The sequence below is a fragment of the Pongo abelii genome, chromosome 2 (assembly GCF_028885655.2).
Source record: "Pongo abelii isolate AG06213 chromosome 2, NHGRI_mPonAbe1-v2.0_pri, whole genome shotgun sequence".
Taxonomy (NCBI): domain Eukaryota; kingdom Metazoa; phylum Chordata; class Mammalia; order Primates; family Hominidae; genus Pongo; species Pongo abelii.
In genome coordinates, this window is record NC_085928.1 from 84,766,438 (window position 1) to 84,786,276 (window position 19,839).

At 40.0% G+C, this 19,839-nt stretch overlaps 1 protein-coding gene and 1 pseudogene across 2 annotated transcripts in view; both read left to right on the forward strand.

Annotated features, from left to right (window-relative positions):
• Positions 1–19,839, forward strand: part of FRMD4B (FERM domain containing 4B) — a 370,979-nt gene that overhangs the window by 61,816 nt on the left and 289,324 nt on the right. The window contains exon 2 of one of the 2 annotated variants that reach the window (XM_054551891.2): positions 6,044–6,120. The exons of the other annotated variant lie outside the window; for it this stretch is intronic. The gene's annotated coding sequence lies outside the window, so the exon portion shown is untranslated. The remainder of the gene's footprint in view (positions 1–6,043; positions 6,121–19,839) is intronic. 2 annotated transcript variants of the gene reach the window in all.
• On the forward strand, positions 934–10,301 carry LOC100434015 (RNA-binding protein 43-like; annotated as a pseudogene).

The following is a 19,839-nucleotide window of genomic DNA, read 5'->3' on the forward strand; positions in this document are numbered from 1 at the left end:
GCTTTTACCCCCACCCTACTCCCTACCCCTTAAAGAAAGCTAGAGTCTAAGGAATTAGATTGGAGCATTGAACTACAGGTCTGCAGGAAAACTTTTGCATGAGCAAAGCTAATGAATGTGTGCTCAGTGATTTCTGAAACCCAGGTGATGATTTTTGTCCCCAAACAGAATTTCAGCTTTTAAAAGAATTTGTGTGCTATGTTTATTCAATTAGTTGCAGGTTTAGCATCATTTTAAAGAAGGAACTTGCATTAAAAAAAAAAAAGATATAGTACACATTTGTGGGATTTTCTGCTTGGCTCTACCTGTGTCTCCTTCTTTTGAGAATGGCTCTGTTAAACCTTATTTCCCTGGTTGCTGTAGGAGCCACTGTTTTATACTCTAGTACCCTCTTTTCTGCTGACTGCTAGTTTATCCAGAAGTGAGTATCTGACTCCAACAAGGTCAACTGAAGCCCTTCTCTGGGATCAGATTCTTGAATGTGGGGCCCTAAAGATTGAGATTTTCTTTCTCCAGGGACTGAAGTTGTGAAAGGTGAAGCTTGAGAGTTGCCGTGGCCAAGTTTTCCTCCCTATAGGAAAAGTCAGTGAGCCAGAAATTGAAGTTGACAGGCAGAAAGAGTTAAGTGTCTTGGCTGCATTTGAGCCCCTGAGTACATCCTTTCCAAGACCCTGCTTCCTCCGTGCCATTCTTACTGCCTAACTGTTATGTGAAATATCAAAATAGCCTCTCTAAATTTCCCTTTTTTCTTAGGGATTTTCATACTGAGATTCATTCATCTATAACCAAAAAACTCCTGATAGGTAACAAATGATCATTATATGATTGAGTCTCCTTCAGTAACCAACACTATCATGAGCAAAGAAAAAATATAAGCACAGGTCAGGAAATTAGCTTATGACACCTCAGACTCTGATCCTCACAACAGCACTAATGAGGTAAGTAATAACCTGGCCCTGTTTCATAGATTAAGAACTGTGGCCCTAAGAGGTAAGGGCACACACCCGAGGTCATGTTGCTGTGTATTGTGTAATTTGGGAATGAACAGCAAGACATTTTCTTTTTCCCTCAAACATATTCTTTTGGTCTAAGCTTAAAAGCCACTTCTTCCCAAAGCCTTTAGAATTCCTGGACCACATGAATTGCTCTGTCTATAGGCTTTCCTACCATCCTCTCTTTCCCCTTTGATAGCATTTTATCCCTGGTTTAAGCAGTTGTTAAACAGTCCCTCTTCCACATCAGACAGTAGTCTCTGTGAAGGCAGGAACCCTGTCTATCTTGTTCACTCTTGCCCCTCATGTGGCATGTGCTTAATATACCTAAATGGTGACTGAATGGATGAATAATAGCACACAAGATCAGCAGCAACGTTCCAGTGTTTAAAGCAATCAAGGTATTGGAATATATCTTCTAATTGTAATTCTTTGGTTTTTGCAGTGTTCAACATTTGCTGTTGTAATCATATATGTAGCATTTAGACTTGTAGCTTTGGTGGCAGAAATGCTCATAGATGAAGTATGGGAACTCCACTGTTTCCCTGGCTTTCCTTCCTTTGGGCTGGAGCTTTTAATAAACTGCCAGTCACAGAACCATCCCCAATTCCCCAGAGAACACACACTAGAACAATGAGACAAAGAACTGAGCAGCAACACTCAGGAACTTGACTCAAGGTCATCGGATGGTAGTTTTGGAATGACCATTTGTAACTTCATGCTGCTGAGTTTCCCCAGATATTCCCTGGTTCCTGCTGTACCAGTGTTGTATTGTTCACTCTGCCTTTAATTCTGGGAGCTATCTAAAGCCTTTCCAATACATTTCTTTCTTCCTTTCTTTCTTATTAACTTTGGTTTGCTAAAACAGGTTTCTGTCACATGTGTTCAAGATTCTGTAGCAATACATGAGCTAAGACCAGGCTGAAGATGAGAAAACAGAGGAGAACAAGTAATTCAGACCATTGCATAAATCACTGATGGGCTTTACCATCCCTTGGGCATTTGCAGTTTAGAAGAGAACTTGGATGACGGTAGGGCATCTCTAATTTTTGAATTGTGTAGGGAAGCTTGGAAAAGAGGGAGAAGAAAAGTTAAGTGGCAGGATGGGAGAAGGCTGGGATGGGAGAAGCCTGGGCAGCCTAAGTGCAAACCCTTGAAAGATCAATAACATTTGTTAGAGGAGGGACTAGTAGAAGCAGCCTTCTCTTGTTGGATTTACTGGGTTTTCTCCTTATTGACTAAACCTTGTGTGGGGTCACTTCTTCAACCCCTTGCCCAAAGCTACTTTGCTTTTCACCTAAATTTTTATGTCATATTCAGCAGTGACAGATTTTCATAAATTATATTAGTTGTATTAAACTCATTATTAAAAAACACTGTGAATGCCCACGTGGATGGATTATAAGCCACCAGTTAAATCTTCAATGGACACAAAAACCTAAGGATTTTGGGAAAAGTATATATACTCGGATAATTAAAAGAGATCGATATGGCTGGAGAGGTAAATTAGGGTCAAATGCAAGATGGCTATATGAAAACCATATGAGGTATGGGGTTTGTGGGAGATAATCAAATCTCCAAGTTCAGAATGGGGAGTGAGATGGAGATTCAGATACGTGCTGCATTGCCAATGAAGCCAAATTGTAGAATGCAGTTTAGACTGAAAATTGAAATGGCCTTTATTATATTCTAACCCTGTAACTGGACTTTGGAGCCTAAACTTGGGAAGAGTTGACTTGGTAGAATGGACAGAGCCACCAGTTGGATAGAAGATTGCACCTGACCTCACCCTTGTCAAGCCCAAGAATACATACGTGCTTGCTGGAGGTATGGAGTATAGGAAGAGAGAAGGCCAAAGAAAGCAGAGGCCAATAATTGGTCTTCTGCCATCCTTGTCAGATAAATTACTCCTGGAAAGAAGGGCTAAAGGTTTTCCTCCAACCTTCATTCCTTTGGGGAACATCTTTTCTCTTCAATTTACAATCATAAGGAGTGGGATTAATGAGCATAACCCCCTATATGGAAGTGAGATCTTAAATTTCTCTTCTTTAGAAATAATACCCAGAAGGAATTAGTCAAAAATAAGATTCCACCCCACAAGCCAAAAAAAAAAAAAAAAAAAAAAAAAAAGAAAGACTCACTTGAAGGCTTGGACGTGCTACTACAGCCATTGGTATGGATAAAGCTTCTGGTCCTTTGGAGCTCTCTACTCACAATATGCCCAATATGGTAATACTTGAACATTTGACCCATGGCAAGTCCCCATGGGATGTCCTCTTAACACTGGACTGGTGGCAACCCTCTTCCATGTCCCCTCTCTGCAGCAGAGAGCTTTCTTCTTTCGCTTATTAAACTTTTGCTCCAACTTCACCCTTGGTGTCCACACTCCTTAACTTTCTTGGTAGTGAAACAGAGAACTTCCGGGTGGTATCTCGGGCTGCTGGCTATGAGAGACTGTTACATTGTGGTGCATTGGCAAAACTGTAACATTTTCGTGCATTGGCCAGAAGTGGAAACATCCGAAGGGCATCAGTTTTGAATGTCAAGGAATCCAAAGCTTTGAAAGAACAGTTGTAGTTGCTGATCTTCCGTTTGGCCTTTTTAGTGATCAATTATTGGCCGTGTTAGTGAAGAGGCACTTCCAAGATATTAAGAATGAGGGTGGAGATGTTGAAGATGTGATATATCCAACAAGAATCCCAGGGAGTTGCATCTGTAATATGCAAAGAAAAAAAAGTTGCAGAGAATGTCATCAGACGTAAGAAATACCAGCTAACAAGGAAGGCTGAACATGCTGAACTCACAGTCTCTCATTTTAGTGACAAGATCTTCAGCTCTGAAAATGCTATCCTTGATCTTTCTGTTTTTGGAAGTGAAGTTACTCTAGAAATTCTGGTAATGAACCTGAAAAAGAAATTCCCAACTTTAAGCTTTAGTCCTTTGGAAGCCAGTGGAAGACTCTCCATGGAAGGATCATTTCTAGCTGTCAAAGAGGCTCAAATAATCTTTGCAAGTAAAAGCAAGTTCTCTTTTATATATAAAAAAAAAAGGACAAATTTTACCAGTGAGGGGAGAAAGTAGAATAAGTAGAGCCCCCAGAGGAATCTACAGAGAAGCAATAACTCTTTGGAGTCAGTCGGGACCTTAGTACCTGAGACTACTAGAAGTGGAGAAATACTTCTGCTCAACACAGATGTTTTTCTTTACCTGAAACAGAAATGTGGATTTTTTGAAAGCACACTGAACAAATTCCATATTCTGAGTCAGAAGAGAGTGGATGATGAAATGACAGTTTGTCTAAAAAGTACTCAAGCTGGTTCTCAACCAAACAATCCAAATCATGTAAAGGAGCTCATTGAAGAATGGTCACATGCTCTTCACTTAGAGCTTAGAAAAGAGCCATTTATTTTTTGGGAGAAAAAAAGGAAAATAGAGAGAAAATCATTAAATGGGCATATGAACAATTAAGTTTGAGATATCTTGGAGTCCTAATTAACCTTTATAGGACACACATTGACATTATAGGATCTTCTTGTGACACTTACTTATTTTTAAAAGGGGTCATGAAATTCATAGGGCAAAAGGTTAGTTAATAAAATCTCAGCAATATAGTGATAAGGGCTGCATTCTCTTGCTGAGCAGTGACCATTGCCATGAGTGAGGCTAGCTTTACACACCTTATCTCATTAATCCTTATGATCACCCTTCATGGTCAGTGTTTACTATCCTCATGTTATAGTGGAAGAAACTAACATTTGGAGAAGTTAAAACGCTTTTTTGAAGTTATCCAGTTGACAAGGAATGAGGCTGGGACTTAGCCCAGTCTATTTGATTACAAAGATATTATCTAAGGAATAAAACTTTGAAAAAAAACTCACCAAACCCCTTGAAAGAATCTTACCTTCTCTGTAACTTCAAATGATTAGAAAAAAAGTAGCCTTAAGATATGAGAAGTTTGGAAGATGGCTATTATGCCATGGGCAATTTCTTAACATTTACAGTTTGTGTTTACTGCGTGTAGAATTAGAGTGTTGGCAAAAATCACTCAGGAAACTACCTAGATGGACAGTATTTCTGATGCAGGTAATCATTATTTGACTAAATTCTATTATTTCAAGCCTGCTGGCCATGTGGGATGGTATCACTACTACTTATTTAGCCTAAGTGCTTACATAAAATGTTGATTCTCTTGTTATAATTGTGCAAATTGATCATATGAATTGGGTAGTTCTTGTCATGCCCAACTAAAACAGAGTCGAAAAGCTAGGGGGAAAAAGTACTTAGGACACATAACATTGTCCCAGGAATGTAGTTCTCTTTGAGCCTGGTTACTGAAACTGCTTGCTGTAGCCTGAGACCAGTTTTGTCTACAGCTGCTGAGATAACTTGTTGCAACTCTAGGACTAATTTACCTGTGGCCATTGCCCACCAATTGGAGCTTACCAGCTCCCCAGAGCTTTACCAATACCAATTAACTTTCTCTTAAGACCACAAGTAACATTCTTCTTTTTAAATAAAACCCTCAACCTTCTCTTTGTTCTTTGGACATACCAAAGACCACCTAGAATTGAAATTATTTCTTCTCAAATAAAGCATTAAATTAAAAAAAAATGGACTGGTAATTTGAAGTAGAACTTGCAAAATGGTGTTTTACTATACAAAATACTTCTCCAAGGAATAGAGTCATTTGGAATGAAAAGACAAACCAAACGTTTTAGTATCTCCTTCCAAACTCATCATGAGTATGCTTTAAAAAGAAGTACACATCTTGGCAAAACAAAGGTTTCCCTATTAATGTAAATATGATTTCCATAATGGACTGCACTGTGGTGCCTTCTCAATGTAATTGCAAGAAACCTCTTTGGCTGCACTGAGAAATCTTATTTACCACCATAAATAATAAACTTGTTTTGTGCAAAAGTAATCTCTTTGGAGAGTACTGATCCGAAATATTCCCATCATCTTGGAGTCTCTAATGTGTTTTGCATCTGGGTGTCTTGGGGTATATTTCAACAAACCTCTGAACTAGATTTTCTGATTCTGTCCCACAGGGAACTGTGCTATACTGCTGTTAATCTGAAACATTCGCTGCAACACAGCAATTTGGTGAAATTATAATTGAAACAAGGTACTTGACCCTGAGGGGACCATGGAGAAAGGGATTTGCTTTGGTGGCTTCTCATGCATCATTTAAAACTTGCTGCCGCTAAATCAAAGTCTCTCTTGTATCTTAACTATACAAAACCTTTATCAACAGCCATTTCATCTGGGCTGTAGAATACTGTGCTCTTAGAGCTATCATTTTTCTCTATTTGTCTGTCTTTATTTTTTCATAAATTGAATTACTGTGATTAATAATAATCTTGTGGAGTAGGGGCTTGCTATGGGATTCTGGTGACCAGTGAGCAAAATATAATTAAACCACTGTCATGCAGTTTAACTGAGGAAAAGAGATTTGAAATCAAGGAAAATCAATGAAGTTCAGTTATTTCACATACACAAGGTAATAAACTGGGCCAACAAGGTATTGCTGATTGCTGAGATCCTTCTGGGATTCACCTAAAAAGAAGAGATGAAAGGGATGCGCAGTTTTACTTATATCTAAGTAAATACGTTCTGCTAAATCATATGGGGAGGCACTTAAGAACATTTCTTTTAAATTTTGCTTACATTTCTAAGTTGTTTTAATTAAAGAGTCAGTTGAACCAAATCAAATTAACCCTCTCTGCTTCTTCTCTAGCTGAGACTTCCTATACTGCATTCTGATGATGCCTTATGAGCATCGTAGCTATGTTCCAATATTTATTTCTACCTTTTTCTTGTAGTAATAGAACCAGCAAATGGCCACCCAGAATAACAACTACATCCCCGAGCCTCCCTTGCAATTGGTTGCAGCCATGTCACTAAGTGAGATGTGTGAGATTAATTTATGGGTTTTATTTTTAAAGGGATTTGGTGTCTGCACGGCTCTTTCTTCTTCCCAGTGGCCAGAATGTGTATGTGCGGGTAGGAGTCGGAACAGCTGGCTGAGATAAGAAGAGGGAAGCTGGATGCTAAGGATGGCAGACAAAACTGTGCCCTGATGATGGTAGAGCTGCCTTAACCTGCCCAGGAACACCTCTGCAAACTCTTAACATGAGAAAGAAATCAACTTCTGTCTGATTGAAGTCACTGTATTTTAGGGTATCTTTGTTACATCATCCCAGTATATGAGTCCTTACTCAGCTTTTGAAACTCAGACTATACAGGCCATAGGTCTGTATTGATGGCAAAGTTGGTTATTTTCAGCAGCAATTAACAGATACCTGGACTCAAACAGATTTACACAATGAAGCCGATTTTTAACTCTCAGAACAGCAAGTCCAGAGGTGGAGCAGTCCCTTGGCTTGCTTGATTCAGTCGCTCAATAATATTATTAAGGTCTCAGCTTCATTCCCCCATCCTCTGTCATCTTTGGTAATAGCTTCATCTTCAGTCTAGTAGCAAATATAGCTGCTCCAGTTCCGAGCATCACATCCAGACAGGATAGCAGTCAAAGGAAAAAGAGAGACAATTTTTTGTGGCTGCTCCTTAAGAGCAGAAAATTGTCCATAAGTATCTCCCTTCCCCAGTAGTGTCCCTTTCATGTTTCAACGCCCAATATTTATTGCATTCCTGACCCTGTTACTGACCAGGGGAATGAAATTACCCCTAGCCAAACAGGTCCATCTCTGGGATTTGAATACAAACAGGTCCATATCTCTGGCTGCATGAGAGAGCTTAAGAAATAAACATCACTGGGTGGAATAATTGGGAAATGAGTGATGGGTAGGCCACCAACAGTGTCTACTACACAAGAAAACACTATAAAAGGATCTGAAAAATATAAATGAAAAGGGAAAAAGGAAATAAGTGGGAGGGACGTAGTCCAAACAAGACTGTTCATGAATTGATGATTGTTGGAGTTCATGAGGATTCATGATACTTTTTTTTCTCTGCTTTTGCATATATCTGAAATGACCTATAATTTAAAAAAAATAAAACTTTAAATAAAAGAAATAACCCAAGCAAAGCAACAGAATAAAAGGTAGCAGGAAAAATTTGATCTGTTTTCATGTTTCAAGTGATAGCTAACATTTATTGCACGTTTGCTCTTTGTCAAAAACTCTGTTAATCAGTTCAGAATGGCTTACACCAACAGAAGAATTTATTTGCTGGTGTGACTAAAACTTTTCAGGGTAGCTTCAGGCCCAGGTGAGCGTATCCCTTGGTTCTGCGTTTTTCCACATTGGTCAACAGTTCCTGGCTGACTCCTACTCCTTCAGTGTCCAAAAGGAAAGAGCACCCTCCTTTTTAGTATTCGCAGCAGAAAGTCCCCTGCTAGGATCCCATTTACCTAGCATGGATTCTGTACCCATACCTAAACCAGTCATGATCAGGAGAATGTGGTGCTTGGACAGACTAGTCGTATTCTTCTTCTGGAGTTGGGAGATATATATTAGGATTGAGAAGAGCTGAGACAATATGGTTGTGATTATGTCATTTATTTCTCACAAAGAACCCTAGGCACATTCTTTTATTAACCCATCTTATAGATTTAAAAATGGAGGCTTGACAAGGTGAGGTGACTTGCTCACAGTCATGTAGCTGGTAATGGGAGAGCCAGGATTGAAACATGGGAAGCTTGATTTGGGGAACCACAGGTTTCACTGCCTACAGTGAGTGAAACAATTTTTTTTGAACCTAGGTCTCTACTGGCTGTGAATCTCTAGCCAATTCACAAACAGTGAGGTGCCACTCTAGAAGACTGTGTGATGTAGTAGTTCTGAGCGTGGATTTTAAGAGGCAGATGGATTTGGGTCCAAATCATGTGAGTTGCCACTCAGATGCTAGCTCTCTTAATAAGTCACAAGTGCCTCTTGGTGAAGTATTTCTTAGCTTTATTAGCTTTTTTCCAGAGATGGGGAAGTTGAGCTCAGAGAAGCAAAGTGAGGTGTCAAATTGCAGACCCAGAGAGTACATCCACTTCTCGTTGGCTCCAAAGCCCATGCTCTTTCCATCTCACCAGTGCCTTAGAAAACACAGTGGGACCTCTGCGGGAGAGAGATGGGGACAAATAAGCATGTTCCGGCTTTCTAACTTTTGCTTTGCCCAGGAGACAGGGATTCTACTTAAGGTTTTATTTTTTAAAAGACTTCTAGCTGGGCACAGTGGCTTACACCTGTAATCCCAGCACTTTGGGAAGAGAAGGTGGGTAGATGGCTTGAGCCCAGGAGTTCAAGATCAGCCTGGGATCAGCCTGGGCAACATGTGAGACCCTGACTCTACAAAAAAATAAAAATAAAAAATTAGCTGGGTGTGGTGGTGCATGCCTATAGTCCCAGCTACTCAGGAGCCTAAGATGGTAGGATCAGTGAACCCAGGAGGTCAAGGCTATAGTGAGCCATGACTGAGCCACTGCACTCCAGCCTGGGTGACAGAGTGATCCTGTCTCAAAAAAAAAAAAGCTTTTTGCTTTTCTGTTTGTTGGTTTTAACTTTGTGTTTTGAGAAAATACAAACATAAACAAAGGCAAAATATATGATTACCATTCCTGTATCCAGCATGCAGGTTTCAACAATTATCAACTCATGGCCAACTGTGCCATATCAGTACCCCATTTCTCCCCTCCTTATTGTTTTGAAGCACATCTCAGATATCGTATTATTTTTCTGAAAATATTTCAGTGTGTATCCTCAAAAGATAAGGAGTGTTTTTCCACAAAAACAATCTCATACCTTTAACATTTAAGAATAATCCAGTTTCTAATTAAACTAAAGAGCTTCTGCACAGCAAAAGAAACTATCATCAGAGTGAACAGGCCACCTACAGAATGGGAAAAAAAATTTACAATCTACCCATCTGACAAAGGGCTAATTTCCAGAATCTACAAAGAACTTAAATAAATTTACAAGAAAAAAACAAACAACCCCATCAAAAAGTGGGCAAAGGATATGAACAGACACTTCTCAAAAGAAGACATTTATGCAGCCAACAGACACATGAAAGAATGCTCATCGTCACTGGTCATCAGAGAAATGCAAATCAAAACCACAATGAGATGCCAGTTAGAATGGTGATCATTAAAAAGTCAGGAAACAACAGATGCTGGAGAGGATGTGGAGAAATAGGAAGGCTTTTACACTGTTGGTGGGAATGCACCTGTCCTTTGCAGGGACATGGATGAAGCTGGAAATGATCATTCTCAGCAAACTATCACAAGGACAGAAAACCAAACACCGCATGTTCTCACTCATAGGTGGGAATTGAACAATGAGAACACATGGACATAGGGTGGGGAACATCACACACCAGGGCCTGTCGGGGGGTGGGCGGCTGGGGGAAGGATAGCATTAGGAGAAATACCTAATGTAAATGACGAGTCGATGGGTTCAGCAAGCCAACATGGCACATGTATACATATGTAACAAACCTGCACGTTGTGCACATGTACCCTAGAACTTGAAGTATAATAATAATTTAAAAAAAAAAGAATAATCCAGTCAATGCTAACCTAAATGTCTCACGGAATTCTGTATTTTCTGAGGGTTTTTTGTTGTTGTTGTTGTTGTTGTTTTTTTGAGACGGAGTCTCTCTCTGTCACCCAGGCTAGAGTGCAGTGGTGCAGTCTCAGCTCACTGCAACCTGAGCCTCCCGGGTTCATGCCATTCTCCTGCCTCAGCCTCCCGAGTAGCTGGGACTACAGGTGCCTGCCACCGCACCCGGCTAATTTTTTGCATTTTTAGTAGAGACGGGATTTCACCGTGTTAGCCAGGATGGTCTCGATCTCCTGACCTCATGATCTGCCTGCCTTGGCCTCTCAAAGTGCTGGGATTACAGGTGTGATCCCACGCCTAGCTGAAGATTGTTTTTGACTTAAGGTCCAAATAACATCAGCTTTTGGGGATTGGTTGATATGTCTATAAAGCCTCTTTTAGTATGTAAGTTTTCCCTCCATCTCTTTGTTATTTCCCCTTGCAGTTTAGACATTGAAGAAAATTGGTTATTTGACCTGCAGAGTTTCTCACAGTCTGGATTTTGCTAATTTCATTGCCATGTTGTAATTCAGTGTTCTGTTTGATGCTTGTTGGTAGTTGGTCCGAGATAGTTGTTAAGATTCAGGTTCAATTTTGTTTTCTCAAGACTGATTTATTGATGGTGTGTTGTTCCCTTAGGAGCCCCATTGCATCAGGTGATCACTCTGGGATATTGGCAATCAGTGATGGATCCATTAATTCATTAAGGGCTGCAAAATAGTGATATTCTAATTCTGTCAGTTTTTTCCTCCTGTCCTAGAAGGACCACTTCTATAAGAAAGGGGTCTCCACATTTAAAACATTTGCAAACCATTGCATACTGAATATTACATGGTCTTTACTTAATCTGTAGTCCCAGTTTCATGTTTTAGAGAAAAGAAAAAAGAAAAACACCATTTCCAGGCCTTATCTGCCTTAGAAATCGTATATAGGTGACAGTTTACTTTCTGACCTGCAGACAGTCTACGGGTAAGGACGCTGATAATGTTATGTTATCCTACTGCACTCACTTGCCAAGCTAGCATATTTTCAAGGTACTCTCTAAATGGTCAAAAAATACCTCTGTCCTGTTACCAGAAAACCTCCTGGCCAACATACCCTTCCCATTTCTGACAGAATAGGTATTAATGGGCAAAAAAAAAGTTACCAGCATGTATTTTAAATTACTGTAAGCAAAAGTTTAATACAAATTATTTGATTATTTATTCAGAAAGTCAGCCTTATTTGCTGCTATAACCTCAGAATTGAGAGCAGCAGAGTCTGCACATGGTAGTTGCCCCATAAATATGTTTGAGTGGGTACATGAGTTAAGTAAAGGGTGTAGTGTACTTTTCCAAATGAATCAAGGTGAGGCTTCACTTATTCACAGTTTACTCCCTCTTGCTTCCAGGGTAGTGTTTCAGCAACCTGCCTGCTGTGGGAATAAGTGATCAATCATCTTCTGTGATACCCAATAATCTTTCTACTGGGTGGATCTCTAATAGAGAGCCTTTCAAAGCTGTACTCAGGAGATGAGGCAGTCATTTCTTTGTACAGAGAGAGCCCTCCTTTTGGAAATTTTCTAGTCCCTTTAGCTTTATGCATCATGAGCCAAAGTTTGCTTATGGATTTCCTTAGAGTCACGGTTACTAATAGTTAGGGAGTTTCTCTTCAGATAACTTATATGTAGAGTATTTTATGAAAGAGCATACGACTTGGAGTCAGATGCAGTCTGGCTCAGATCCCAACCCTGCCTCTATTCCATTGTGTCATCTCAAGTCACTACTCAGCCTAACTGGAGCCTTAGTTTCCTACTCTATAAGCCAAAGATAATAGCTATCCTAAAGTCTTATTATGAAGATAAAAAATTAGGATCTATAATGCACTGAGGTCATTGCTTTGAATATCACTCATTAAATGAAAATATTTTGATCATGAACTTTAAATACCAATATTTGTAATTATTTTGGTCTACCCTGGAAGTGGTATATGGTATATGTACTTCAATGGACCAGAATTATGAGAAAAACTCAAAATATACCAAGTTAGAGGTAAGTCCTCACCCAGGTTCCCTGGAAAACAGATCCGCCAGGCAAAACTGTATGTGTTAGATTCTACGATTGTCATTTATATGATATTCTAGGACAGGTAAAGCTTGATGCTGAAATAAATCAGAACAGTGGTTGCCTAGGAATGTGAGAAGAGTGGATTGACTGGTGAGGGGCCTAAGGAAACTTCCTGGGCTGATGGTTGCTCTAGATCCGGATGCAAGGGTGGGTCACATAGGTGTAGGCATTTGTCAAAACTTACTGCATGCAGATTATGTTCCATTACAAAATGAAAGCTTGGGTACTAGCACTTTATTGGGGAGTGCAATCCCAGGGAAGCAGGTGTGAGTGTGAATAAGAAGGAGTGAGCAGGGAGGGCAAGGGGGGTGAATACAAGGAAGTGCATCATAGATGAGAAAGCTGGCTTTGTGACAAGCTGACTACACGGTCTTCCAGGGGTGTCTTGGGAGAAGCCATATGAAATTATTATGCTTCTGAGCAGTGCAGGGGGAGAGAGGAAGAAGAGTTCATTGGTCATTTCCCTGAGAGGCCAGGAGGAATCGCCTGCCACATGTACCTCAGTTGGTGACTGTGGCAGAGGCCTTGGCTACCTGGCTGTACAGCAAGCCATTGCCAGGGCCTCTCAGGCCGGAAACAAGGCCAGTGCACAGATATTGGGTGATGCACAAGTGACTCAGGTATAGGCACAGGGAGTTCTATGCATGGTTAAGGGTAAGCTCTGCAGAGCCAGAATGCATGAGTCAAGATCCTGTCTCCACCACTCACCAATTATGTAGCTTTGGGCAAGTGACTTAACCTTAGCAAGCTTCAGTCTCCCTGTAACTGTGCTGTTAGTGGCCCTGGACCTACCCCAGAAGTTGTCTTCAGACAGTTCTCATGCACCCTGACAAAGCTGTTTGTGTCTTTTACCTGAGGGCTTTCTCTAGCCATAGAAGTGAACTGCTTCTTGCTATGGGACAGGCCAGACATCAGGAAAAGAGAGGGAACATTTCCAGGAGTGACCCTCAACCAGTGAGGAGTAAAACTGCAGGATAAAACTGCAGCCTCCTAGCCCCTCCATGGGAACATTCTGAGGCATGCTCACACAGTCTCTCAGACAGTTCCCGGCAAGACTGAGTTCTGGTTACTTGCAGCTCTGGTTACTGTTCACGAAGGCACCATGTTTTGGCAACCTTCCCTTCCCTGACTCCATTCCTCACTTCCCTACCTATGCTTCCTGGTAATATTTCCCAGAAAAAATCCTCGTCCCTGACTCCTTGTCTCAGGGTCTGCTTTTTGAAAGACCCAACCTCAGGACATCACCCGTAAGCAAAATATTGTGAGGATTCATTGGGATAATATAGAGAAGGCCCCCAGAGCAGGCCTGCCTCTTACCAAGTATAAAATAAATGGAGCAATCCTTTTGGCTATTTCACCTACAGGAAGGATGCCATGTTATTTATCATCCAAACGGGACACTTTTGAGAGGAAAAGGTGGCACTCTGTTAATTACTCAGAGACAACAGGTAAGAACTGGGGCCGTCCTGGAAAAATCCAGGATATATTGTCACCTGACAGTCATGATTTCGTAGAAAAGAAGTTCTCTATACAACGGAAATTCTAGCCTAGGCCAAATATTATAAGCACCCCTTAACTGTTTCATAATTTCACTCTTTGTTTTAAGAGTCCATATCCTCCAGGACGGAGTGCAGTGATGCAATCACAACTCACTGTGGCCTCAAACTCCTGGGCTCAAGTGATTCTCCCACCTTGCTGCTCGAGTGGGTGGGACTATAGGTGTGCGTCACCATGCCTGGATAATTTTTATTTATTTTAGAGATGAGGGTCTCACTATGTTGCCCAGCCTGGTTAATTTTTATTTATTGAGTTATTTATTTTAGAGATTGGGGGGGGGGGTCTCACTATGTTTCCCAGGATGGTCTCGAACTCCCAGCTTCAAGCAATCCTCCCACCTCGGCCTTCCAAAGTGCTGGGATTACAGGCCTGAGCCACCAGGCCTCACCAATTTCACATTTTTATGTGTTATTGTTTCTTAAAGTGGAGGTGTGTACTGTGCTGCTTTATTGCCTGAAAGAGATAATATTAAACCTCAAATTTGCAACTTAATAACGAAAATGTCATTTACAAAGAACTGACAGGGGATATCACACACAGAGAGAGGTGCTTTAGATCTAAACACAATGGAAAGAACTATTCAAACTTTTCCTAGTAGAGCAGCAAATTGAATTTTAAGAGACCAAAAACTTCAGATGTAGAAAACTAATATCCAAATGTGATGCATTTGAAAGAATATGAGAATTATTGTCTAGATAGTGTTGACCAAGAATAGCCATTTCTCATGATGAAAATAAGAAATGTAGAATCTCAGCTCCAATTAGAGCTGAAAGGAGCCTTATAGATCACGTAATCTGGTGGTTCACAAATATCTTTGCTCCTGAAGTCACTTAGAGGAGCTTTTGTAAATATGCAGAGAACTGGCCCTTATGCCAGGAGGCCACAGATGACCTACAGGAGGGCTCAGGAAGCTGTGTCCTGTGGGCAACCTGGTCAAATCCAGACACACCCATTTGTTTCCATATTGTCTATGGTTGCTTTGGTTACGTAATGGCAGAGTCAAGTCTGAGTAGTTGTGACAGAGATCATATAGCCTGCAAAACCTGGAATATCTGGCACTTTATGTTAAAAATTTGCCTCCCGCTAGCTGAAAACAAACTATATTTTAAAACGCTTTCCAGAAGATTCTGGTGTGCAACCAGTTTGGGAATTACTGATGACAATTTGTGTCCTCCATTTACAAATACAGTAATCCAAGAGCCCCAAAGAGTGAAGTGACTTGCCCAGCCTTGCTAAGCCGAGACAACACTGAGGAACATCTCACTTTTTAAACCTCATCTTCCTACCACATCACCCTGTCTCTCTAAAGATGCTACTACCTTCTGTTAAAAATCAGCCTCTTCACTTGACCATTGTGGGGCTCAGCAGACAGCAGTCAGTTCTCTGGCCAACAACATTTGATGATGAATAATACAGTGAATTGGCTTGTCATCTGGCATCGTAACTTTCACGCATGCCAGAACGCCTTCCCTTTGTCACGGGCACCATCTGGGTATAAAACCATGTGGAATTTCCAACAAATGGCATTTGATAGACATGTGTGATGGAAATCTCTGAAGCGAAAGGCTGTGGGGAATGAGAGGGGTCATGCGTGCTGACAGAGAATCATTTATTCCTTGGTTCATTCATTCAACAAACATTTACTAGTGCCTTACTATAAACCAAGCACAATGCCAGGCACTGGGCATTTAGTCTGTCTCTTCATGTATCCTATAATTTGATGGAGGTAAACAATAAATAAAAATAAATAATGGATAACTAATTAAATAGATAAGTAGATAGAGACACCTACAGTTGCTGTGAGTTTGTTACAGACAAGCACAATTCAATATGGAACACAAAAGAGGTAACAATTACCAAGTGCCTGTTATGCTCCTGGTAGTCTTTTGACATGTTATGTATGTACTGACTAATTTAATGCCCACAACAGTCCTGTGGAGGTACATGCTATTAATACTTTAACTCTCATTTTACAGATGGGAAAACTGAGGCACGGATTGGTTCATTGTTTTGCCCAAGGTCACATGGCTAATGGTGAAGCCAAGATTTCAATCTATGCAGTCTGGTTCCAGAGTTTTTAATCAGTGTGTTTTATGCCCCTGATAGAAGGATGCCAATCTAAGAAAGCACCATTAAAGCTGTTCTGGTATCTTTCACAAGTGCGTAGCACATACAGGCATTTTATAAATATGTAATGAATGTATGAGTGGATTAAGGTATACATATATCTATATATTCTTAAAAATTATATCTAGCATAAAATGAGCTGTAGTGAGTCCCACATTATCCATCCTCATTTTTTTCCTTTCTGAGTATTTGAGCTATTACCAGCTATTTCAGCCAAAGCACTGCTGCACTTTAATAAGAAAGGTGAAATGCAATAATTAGACAGAGCTCATTAAATCAGTTCAATGATTCTGAAGTAGGAACCAGAGAACCATAATTTACTGAAATGTTTGAAGTATTAGTATGCAGTGAGAATAATAAAACTATGAAGTTAAATTTTTACAAGATTGCTGCAAGAGAAAAGGGAGTGGATCATAAACATAGAAGTACCAACAGTGTATTTATTGCATTTTGTTAGCACATAAAGCCCTGTGTGTTTAGGAGGAAGTTAAGCAGACTTAGAGTCTCAGGAAGCGTGTGTGCCCTAGAGGTTTGTAAGGATCAGATTCTTCTGAGTTGATTTCCCATTTCAGAGTGAATCAGCAGGCAGGTGTTCTTCAAACCAATTTTAAGTGACATCTTTGTGAATCGGAAGTGGTGGGTCTTTGGAGCAAATTAGACTCCTTTTTTTTTTTTTTTTTTAACCAGCCCATCAGCTTCAAGGTTAGACTGTTTTTTTGTCACCTCATGGAAGACCCACATTCTCCCCAGGTAATAAGAGTAGAATCTACCAATACACTGGCTCTGATTACAAGCGTGTTTTTCTAAGCCATGTTTGAATCGTAATGGCCAACTTTGGTCTTCTCAGTAATTAATACCCTGAAGGTATCCAAACACTTATTCTGCTCATGGGATATTTAACCATGTCAGATGAAAGAGGAGAATTTGGCTGGCTATATATTTTTTGAAATCTTCAAATCCTGTAACATGGTTAATTAGCCCATCAAATGTCCACCTTCTGTGTTCAGCCTTTGTATGTTGAGGACACATTGTAGCTCTTCCCTACTTTTTGGCTAACCCCTACTTTAAGACCCAGTTTAAATGTTGTCTTCTCAGAAACCCATGCTAAATCTCAGACTAGACTAGTTTTTCCTATGTTTTCCCATCTTTCCTGTCCTTTCTGTTAATATGATTTGCATAATCGTTGTTTAATGCCTCATGCTCTGTGAGCATAGACTGTGTATATCTAGTTCTTCATCGTATACCCAGCCCACATGACCCAATGTAAAAATCTAATCAATAGTCATATAATGAGCACATCTATCCTAGAAGCTAATGAGTTCTATTTGACTCCATCTATGAGCACTTTCTGGGCTCTATGGTGTAAATTTTGTTATTAATTTGCCATTTGCTTACAAACTCTTTTAGTGTGAGTTCCTCCAAAGCAGAACCTGAAACAGGATCTTGAGTGCAGGAAGCTAGTTTGGGAGAGGAGATTCCCAGGAAGCAGGAGAAAGAAGTGGAGAGAGTGAACGAACAAGAGAGGGAGAAAAGCCAAGAAAGATGGCTTCTTTGGGCACCAGGGGCTGCTTTCTGCCAACTTTGCAGCCCAGAGGCTGGGGCATTTATCCATGCTCCCCGTTGTTGAGGGCTGCCCCTGGGGGTGTTACCTCCTCCTAAAAGCAGAGAGACAAATGGTGGAAGAATGAGGTGAGAGCTGTCCATATTGCTAGAACTGTCAACCTCAGCTAAGGCTGAAATTAGGGAAATGTGATTGTGGGGACAAGGGTCGGCTACTAAACCAGAAAACTTCTTTTCTAAATACATTTTCTAATCTAGATAGAACGGTAAACTGTACTTCAGAAAGAATTCAGTGGACTTTAAAAATTTTTTTAATACAAAGAAAAACATTCTGTTTGGAGGACACCATAAATAATTTAGGGAAAAAAAACGTGGCACAAGATTTTAACAACCTCGGCCATGTTACCATTTTAGTGGAGTGCAGTAATGACAAACAGTGTGCCCAAAGGGACACACTCCCAGGACCGCAAGTAGATGTTCAAAGACTGGTAGAAATATTGTCGCTTTTTATATAGACTAATATTTTATTTTCTCTATCTTCAATATCACTTATTTTCTCTTTTTCTTATTACAAAAGTAAAGCATGTTTATTCTGGAAAATTGAGAAAATACAGCTAAGAACAAAGAAGGAAATAAAAGCCATTTGTAGTTCCCTTACCCAGATACAGCCATGCTAACCTTTTTTTCCTTTCAGTGCTTTATCCAGACATTACAAAAATATAACCATCCTGTTCATACCATACTTAAAATTTTTGCTTGCTGTGGACATTTTTCTATATTGGTAAACATGAATAAATAATTCCTTCCTTTCTTTTCTTTCTTCTTTGTTCCTTCATTCCTGTCTTTCTTTTGCAAAAATAACTTTAACTTTTTCTGGTTATAAAAGTAATACACGTTCATTGTTAAATACACACACACATACACGTTTGTGTGTGTGTATGTGAATTAGACTGCACAAAATGAACTCCTACCATTTAAAGCAGGAGTCTGCAAACTTTTTCTCTACAGGGCCACATAGTGAATATTTTTAGGTTCGTGGGCAACATAGACTGTGTTGCAGCTACTCAGCTGCGCCATTTTAGTATGAAAGCAGCCATAGACAACATGTAAAAGAAAGAGTGTGGCTGTGCTCCAATAAAACTTTATTTAGCCAGTCCAGGAACTAGTTTGCTGACCCCATCTGGAGGAAAGCACCAATAACGTACAGACATATGCTTTTTTTTTTTTACAAAAATGGAATCATACTACATAAACTGTCCTGTATGTATTTAAATATTCATTAGTGTCTGTTGTGTGCCAGCTCATAGACAGTGGTGTATACAATGGCGAACAAGACAGACAAGGACCCTGCTTTCCTGGAGTTTACTGCAGGAGACACGATTAACATAATAAGTGCTCTGAAAGTCATGAGGTGGCTGTGATGGAGAAAAATCAGTTTTCTAGTGCAGCATAACTTTTGCAACCAATCTCTCCTTTATGGGCATTTAATTTCCTTAATTGCTTCTATTATTGACTGCACTGTCAAACATTTTTGGGACTAAGGCTTTATGAAAAACCATCATTTTTTCCTTAGGCTAAATTCCTTGAAATGGAATAGCTGAGTCAAAAGGCATATGAATTTTTTTTTGTCTTTTGCTAAGCATGATCAAACTGCTTTCTAGAAAACTTACATCAACTTACACTTCTACCTCGGTTGGCGTTTCTTTTTTTTTTTCTTACTTCCTTTGTGCAAACACTTTGAGTTTCATGAATTGACAAAGTGAAATGAAAGTGTCATAAATCTTAGCTGTGAAACGGAAAGGAAGAGGTAGGGAAACACATGAGGGAGAGGAGCCCTGTTTCAGATGTTTTGTCTCTGGGGGCATCCTGTGATTCAATCCCTATATAATAGATGGAAATAAATCTCAAGTTCTTTAGAGATACTCGGCCCCAGTTATTAACTGC